This window comes from Aureococcus anophagefferens, assembly GCF_000186865.1.
Source record: "Aureococcus anophagefferens unplaced genomic scaffold AURANscaffold_1, whole genome shotgun sequence".
NCBI lineage: Eukaryota > Pelagophyceae > Pelagomonadales > Pelagomonadaceae > Aureococcus > Aureococcus anophagefferens.
The window spans coordinates 1,794,490-1,800,489 of record NW_008705561.1 but is presented as its reverse complement, the minus strand read 5'-3'; the positions used below and the strand labels follow the sequence as shown (position 1 = coordinate 1,800,489).

Sequence of the window (6,000 nt, the reverse complement as noted above, 5' to 3'; positions counted from 1 at the left end):
GGAGGCACAGGCTCCGGAAGAGGGGCTGCGTCGGCGCGAAGACGAGCAGCGCGCCGCCGGAAAGCGCGAGCGCGACCGCGGACCGCTTCTCCCCGCGGCCCTTGGGCGCGACGGCGTCGCCGAGGTAGGTGCCGAGGAGCGCCTTCGCCTCGGAGCCGTCGTCGAGCAGCGACGCGGGCGCGACCAGCAGCGCCGCGACCGCGCCGAGCGCCGGGCCGCGCGAAAAGTCCGCGGCCGCCGCGGCGACGCCGTCGCCGAGCGCCGCGGCGACGAGCAGCGCCGCCGTCGGGCCCAGGAACGCGCGCGTCTCCGGGCGCCGCCAGTCGTAGACGACGGCCGCGACCTGGCCGGCGACCGTCGCGCCGGAGAAGACCGGCGACGCGGACGCGACACGCGCCCACGTCGCGCCGACCCCGGCGGCGACGGCGCACCACTGCGTGCGCCAGGGCGGGCCGCCCGCCGTCGCCGCGCCGAGGAGGAGCGGCGCCGCGACGGCGAGGGCCGGCGCGGGCCCCGCCGCGCGAGACGCGACGGCCAGAAACGCCGCCGCGGCCGCGGTCCCGGTCGCGTCGACCGCGCGATGGAACCTCGCGCCGCCGGCGACTTCGACGACGCCGAGCGCGAGAAAAATCGGCGCGGCGCCGACGAATACCGCGCCGAGGCCGGCGAAGCAGAGCGGCGCGGCGAGCGGGCCCGGCGAGTCGTCGTCGGTCCGCCGCGCGGCCGTCGCGAGCGCGGCCGCCGCGCAGGCGCAGGCCGCCGCCGCGGCGCCCGCGGCGAAGGTCGCCGCCGTCGCCGGCGGCGCCTCGAGCGCGTTGCGGAGCCGGTGCTCCGCCGCGACGGCCGCGGCCGCGAGCGCGGCGCGCAACGCGAAACCGCCGCGGTCGGCCGCGAGGCGCTCGTAGGCCCGCTCCCAGGCGGGCCCGAGCCACCAGGGCGGGCCCGCGCCGTTGCCCGCGGCGCGCGAGAGGCCGAGGGCGACGACCACGGGCGTCGCGGCGAGCAGGACGCCCTCGGCGAGCGCGTCCGCGGGCGACAACGGGCCGACGAAGGAGCCCAGCGCGACCAGCGGCGGCGACGCGACGGCAAAGATCAAATAGCAGCAGCAGAGCGCCGGCGTCGCCGCGAGGGCGTTGCGCGACACGCCGAACTTGGCGTCGACGGCGCCCTCGCCGACGACCCGGGGCTCGAGGCAGCCCGCGTCGACGTTTCGCGCGCGCGGCTTCGCGCGGAGCCGCCGCGTCTCCCGGAGCTCCTTGAGCCGCTCCGGCGCGCCCGGCGCGCGGCGCGCCGGCGTCGCCTCGAGCGCGCCGACGCTCCAGAGCGCGAGGCCGCCGGCGAGCGCCAGGAGCCGCGCCTCGCCGCCGGACGCGCGCGCGACGCCCGCGAGCCGCGTCGCCGTCGCCACGAGCAGCGCGGGGCCCGCGCCCGTGAGCGCGGCGAGGGCGACGCGCCGGTTGATGAAGGCGTCGCGCGGCGCCGACGCCTCGAGCGCCAAGGACCACAAGCACGTGCAGACGCCCGCCGCGCCGAAGGCCTGGAGCACGAGCTCGAGGAGGCTCGCGGTGGCCATGCCCGCGCCGCACTCCTGCGCGATGCGCACGAGCAGCGAGATCGTCGCCGCGACGCAGCCGACCAAACTCGCCGTCGCCGCCTCGTCGCAGAGGCCCGACCCGTCGAGGGCCGCGTAGAGGATCAACGTGAGCGCGTAGATCGACGTCGTGCTCCGGCCGCCGCGCTCGCACTGGCAGATGGCGACGAGCGGCGCCCAGACGCGCAGGCCTGGCACGACCGGCGGCGGCATGGCGCGGCGAGGCGCTCTATTGCGCCGGGCTTTGTGGCGACAGAAACTTGACTTCACTTGACTTCAAGGTGGAGGACCCCATTCCTTTACACCTCCACGACTTAATTAGCGTCGGCGCGCCGCGTCGATCGTCGCCCACAACCGCCCGTAGATGGACCCGCGGCGCAGGACGCGGCGCGTGTCCTCGTCGAGCGCGTCGTCGGTCGCGGCCCAGGGCCAGGCGCCCGGCGCCGTCTCCGGCTGGCGGCCGACCGCGTCCTCGTAGGCGACGCGGACCTCGTGGTCGAAGGCCTCGGCCGTCGACGTCGCGTTCTCCGACCCGTCGCAGTGGTCCCACGACAGCGAGTCGTAGACGTACGGCAGGTCCGGGTTCGCGGGGTTGAAGAGGTCCAGCAGCTGCTGGTTCGTGTAGTCCGTCGTGCCGTTCCTCCGCGGCCCGTCGAACTTCCGCCCCGTCCGCTGCTCGTCCAGCAAGTCCGAGAAGGGCAGCACGGACTCCAGGGCGAAGGACCAGCACGTGTCCGTCGTCGTCCACGCCCAGAGGAAGTTCTCCGCCAGGGACGGCGTGAGGAACTTCTTGTGGTACATGCGCTCCCACGTGTTGTGCATGACCTGGGCAGGAAAAGGGTGATTCAACGTCGCTTCAACGTGAGTGTTTCGCGCGCGCGCGTTCCGGAAAAAGCATCCATGCTTCGAGACCGTTCCGAGAGATGATCGCTCGTCCAAAAATCAGCCGAAACGAGTGGAAACCAAACCGGCCGAGATCGGAGCCTTTGAAGTTGGGAATTTCGCTCTCTTTTCCTGCCCTGTGCATGACCCAGAAGATCGGGTCGTTCGGCGCGGCCAACGTCGCGGCCATGGGGCCGAAGCGCGGCGGCGCCGCGAGCCAGTCGGCCATCAGGACCCAGAGCGTGTTCGCGTCGTCGTCGGTCACGTGGAGAAAGTTCTCCTGGCCCACGGACACGTTCAGCGTCGCGTTGTGCAGCGGGTCGTCCACGAGCTCGATCACGTCGTCGTCGTCGACGTCGTGGACGATGTCCGTGCCCGCGTGGGACGAGAGCGACGTCGCGACGGCGATCTCGTCGAGGAAGTCCTTGGCCATGGCCACGGACGTGTTCCCCGCCTCGGCGCGGATCATCGGCGACGAGCACGCGCAGTCCGCGGCGCCGCCGCCGGTCGCCGTCCGGTTGTCGCACTCGGCGGCCGTCGGGCAGTTGTACCAGTCCTCCGTGCTGGTCGCGCCTTGATCGCCCTGGTGCGCGACGAAGAACGCGGCCCGCGAGAACGTGTTGATGTTCACGGCGAAGTCTTCGACGTACTTCACCGTCTCGCAGGACGAGTAGTACTTCCCGTCCGTCGTTTCGTTGTGGTGAATTTCCTTCTCGCAGGACCGACGGAGCTCGTCGACGACGCAGCCGAGGTCCAGCGTCGAGCCCCACGCGCCGCCGATCGCCGAGTGGAGCTCGCCGTGGAAGTAGTCCTCGACCATCATGTGGAGCCACGTGAGCGTCGGCGCCGCGAGCGTGCCGCGGACGAGCGTGCACGACGGGAGCCGCACCTTCGTCTCGAGGCCCGAGATCCGCGAGGACCGCTGGAGCCAGGGCGACGGATTGTAGTTGTTCGCGTCCGAGAGCTTGTAGAAGGCGTTGTGCTCCGGCGCGCCCTCGCCGCCGGTCCACACGGGCGTGTACGCGAAGGGGCCCGTCGCGACGACGTGCGCCTCCCCGTCGCCCTTCGTCGGCGCGTCCGCGTCCGCGTCCGGGTCCGCCCCGAAAAAGTCGTCGGTGAACAGCGGCGACTCGGCGTACCAGGACTCGCCGTACCGGCTGTCGTCCTTCGTGTAGTCCCAGTAACTGTTCACGAGCGTCCGATTCACGGCCTGCAGCGCCCGGTCGAATTCGAGGTTGAAGGCCAGGTGGGACGTGAGGAAGACGTCGCTCGAGTGCCAGGCCGAGCAGCCGAGCTTCGTCATCCTGTCCATGTGCTTCGTCACGAAGTAGCGCGCCGAACGGAAGTCCGGACCGTAGCGCTTCACACCCGCGGCCTCGTCGCGGTTCCGGTAGAGGGCGTTGTAGGCGTCGAAGAGCGCCGCGCGGTCGCTCTCCGAGAGAGCGCGAATCTCGCGCTTCACGTACTTGCACCGGACGACCTCCGACGCGGACGCGAGGAGCTCGCGGGTCCTTTTTCGTCGCACCGTCGCCGAAACGACGTAGGACGCGCCGGGCACGCCGAACTCGTAGGCGATGGAGGCGCCCGCGAGTTCGGGCTTCTCGCCCTCGCCCGCGCCGGACCGCTTCGAGCCGCCGTCGGCGTGCTTCGTGATCGTCCAGCGCGTCTCCGCGATGCCCGCGCCCGCGGCCGGGCCGTTGACGTCGGCGCGCGTCAAGTTCTCGAGCCGCTCGCCGAGCACGGCCGTCAGGATCGTCCGGCGAAACGGCTCGACGACGGTCCACGGGTAGATGCCCTCGTCGTTGGAACGCACGGTCCCGTAGCCCTCCGTCTCAAACGATAGAGATAAATCCGAAGCAGCGTCGTCGTCGGACGACGACGACGCGTCCCGCGCGTCCACGGCGAGGACGACGCCGAGGACGACGACGGCGGCGCCGAGCACGAGGCCGAGGGCGACGGCCTTGCGCCAGTGGCGCTGGAAGGCGGGCGCGGGCGGCGCGACGGCCGCCTCGGGCCGCAGCAGCGGGCTCGAGTCCTCGATGGCCCCGGGCGCCGGTGGAGCCATGATGGGTTCCGACACCCCCCAGCCGTAACCGAGACCGACGCCGCAAACGCCACTAGATCCGGATCGGGCAGCCCATCGAGACGCACCCCATAAAAAGTATAAAAGGCTCGATCTACTTGAAGGGGGAATGACGGGGAAATGAAGCTGATGAACTCAAAGTTGAAGAAACTCAGCGAGCCGGAGCGCTCGCGACGCATAAAAGACGACCACAGTTACTCGAGCGCCTCCAGCGCGGCTCGGGCCGAGTCCTCGTCGGCGTCGAGCGCCTTTCGTCGCTCGCGCGCGGCGTCGTCCGCGCGGCCCGCGTCGCGGAGCACGAGCGAGAGCGCCGCGCGCAGACCCGCGTTGTCCTCGAGCGCGAGCGCGGCCCGCAGCTCCGCCTCCGCGGCCGCGAGGTCGCCCGCCCGCCAGCGCAGCACGCCCAGGTCCGCGCGGAACTCCGGTTCGTCCGGTTCGACGAGCGACGCGAGGTACAGGTCGTCGACGGCGCCCGCCAGGTCCCCGCCCTCGTGCTTCTCCGCCGCGGCGTCGGCGAAGGACCGCGCGTAGGCCGCGCGCTCCGGCGTCGCGCGGTAGCTGTCCGCGAACTTTCGCGTCGCGGCGTCGGCGTCGCCCGTCTTCTCGAGGAACTCGCCGAAGATCCAGTGCAGCTTCGGGTGTGCGTCGCCGAGGGACGCGCAGAGCGCCTCGTAGCGCGCCGCCGCCGCGCGCCAGTAGGCCGCGGCCGCGGCGCCGTCGTCGGCGGTCTCGGTCGCGCGCCGCGTCGCGAGGACCAACGTCCGTCGGAACCCCTTCGCGACGTCGTGGACCTTGTGCGGGTAGGACGCGGGGTACACGTAGAGGTCGCCGCGCCGCAGCGTCGCGTTCGCGGCGCCGACCTGGAGCGCGCCGCCCTCGAACGTCGCCGGGTCCGTGAGCGCGACGTTGACGTTCATCGTCCGTCGCTTGCCGTCGTCGGGGTGCGCGTCGACGTGCCAGTCGAAGAAGGCGCCCTCGCGGAACTCGTGCATGAGCACGAACTCGACGTGTTTCTCGAGGAAGGTTTCGGCGTCGACGGGCGCTTCGAGTTGCCACGCGGCGTCCGACGCCGGCCGTCGCTCGAGGACGCGCTCGACGACCCAGGCGAAGTCGCCCCAGGATGACCGCGGCAGCCACCGGTTCCGTCGGCTGATGCCGAAGGCCGGCCGCTCGTCGACCTCGACGTCCGCGCGGGCCTCGAAGAGCTTCTCTATTCTCTCGCACTCCGCGGCCGTGAACGCGCCGGCGAAGGACACGAGCGGCGGCGCGTCGTCGCAGGCGTCGTGCGCGGCGGGCGCGGCTTTGTGTACCGGCGTCGGCTTGCCTAGGCACAGCGCGGCGACGACAAGGAGGCGCTCTGCGAGGCGCCGCAATGAGACCATCGTGCCGAGTCGCTTGCTGCGAGGTCGAGATTGACCTGCAATTAGACGATGTTGCTGAGCTT

The 6,000-nt window shown here is 72.0% G+C and overlaps 1 protein-coding gene across 1 annotated transcript in view; it reads left to right on the top strand.

Annotated features, from left to right (window-relative positions):
- Positions 1 to 5,110, top strand: part of AURANDRAFT_59775 (tubulin alpha-2 chain) — a gene marked incomplete at both ends in the record, with an annotated part of 10,851 nt that extends 5,741 nt beyond the window's left edge. Inside the window, one exon of the mRNA XM_009034403.1 lies at positions 5,089 to 5,110. The remainder of the gene's footprint in view (positions 1 to 5,088) is intronic.
- Positions 5,111 to 6,000: the final 890 nt, after the last annotated feature.